General features: G+C 35.4%; 1 protein-coding gene across 1 annotated transcript in view; it reads left to right on the top strand.

Annotated features, from left to right (window-relative positions):
- LOC123521502 (inositol 1,4,5-trisphosphate receptor type 2-like) overlaps positions 1-1392 on the top strand; it is a 183033-nt gene that overhangs the window by 74369 nt on the left and 107272 nt on the right. The window lies entirely within an intron of this gene.

Here is a 1392-nt window from a genome sequence, read left to right as displayed (position 1 = left end):
TCTATACTGAACATATGTGTAATCCAAAAACCTCCTGATTTTGTAACACTGTATCAGAGATAATAAGTAGAAAAGTAAACTTTTAAAATTTCAACTTAAAAAATACATAAGGCAACTCTATCATAGTAAAGAAATAAAGGATATTTGCCATAAAGTTAATTTTATTAAAGTAATAATATGAGAGTTTTTACAGAAACAAAGAACTAGAAAAATCATCCCATTTTAAGTGCAATGGGAAAAACAGGGTACAGATGGGACTGTGGAAATTCTCTTATTTTTCACTTTAGCAAAGTGCACAGAAAAGTATATTATGGGCTTGAGGCATGTGGGAAAATACCAGATAAATGACTCGGGATCGGTGAGTGAAAAAACATGAATGGCTTGGCTTTCCTTATTTCCTTGAAAAAGGATAAGATAAATTAGCACATAATACCCATGAAGTGCATTTATAATTCATTTATTCATAGAGCTATTGTGAAAATTTAATAATGTTTGTTTACCTAGAATGTATTATTAAATGTAAGTACTAGGTAAATATTGAGAAAGTTTAGTAGTTGTGTTTGTTTATTGTTGTTGTTGTTGGGTGCTATAGAGTTTGTTCTGGCCCCTAGCAACCCTATATATGACCCTATGTGTTGGTACTGGGTGAAATTAATACAGTAAAGGAGGGCTACTAATGAGGCTTGGTATGGTGAAAGCAACATATATTTAGCTCTATTTCAAATGAAGTAGGGGTCAGAAGAAAGGGAAGTGGGAGTCCAGTAGAAATTATTTAATCTGTAGCTCTTTCATAGCTAACAGAGACGTGAAAAGCTTGAATTTTCAGTTGTCGTCTAAGTCCTCATGGATATTTTTGGAAGACATGTCAATAATGAAAGAAGAATATTTGCCATTTAAGTGGGTGCATGTGTTAAATAGCAGTAGAAATTGTAGCAAATATTTGACCACCCATGATGTGAAAGTTGCAAATACACAGGGAGGTGGATCAGCTCTCTCTTCGTTGTGTTTGGTCTGAGTTAGTGGAGATATACTTCTTGACAGGGAAGAATGTGAGGAAAGAAATTCCTCACCCTTGTGAGGAAAGAAATTCAGCAAGAGAAAACAAATTAGTAGCATCTGCACATAGAATGCCTGAGATTAACCTGCAGAGTCTTGGTTAACAGAAGTCTCAGAGATGCAGAGTTCTGGAAATTGCCTAATGCCAATACTTACCATGTAATGAGATGGAGGCCCAGCAAGCAACAGATCTCAGAGCAGAAAATTATCCCTTTTATCTTCAATCCAGAACCTTCCTAAATGAATGGTTGGATCAGAAGCATACAGAGATCATTTCCCCTTCATAGAGGACATAATTTTCCCTGAGTCCCATTCCATAATATCCCTTACCAGCAC

This window comes from Echinops telfairi, unplaced genomic scaffold (assembly GCF_000313985.2).
Source record: "Echinops telfairi isolate 266 unplaced genomic scaffold, ASM31398v2 ScPeMD7_21;HRSCAF=78, whole genome shotgun sequence".
Lineage (NCBI taxonomy): Eukaryota > Metazoa > Chordata > Mammalia > Afrosoricida > Tenrecidae > Echinops > Echinops telfairi.
This window is presented reverse-complemented; position numbering and strand designations above follow the sequence as displayed.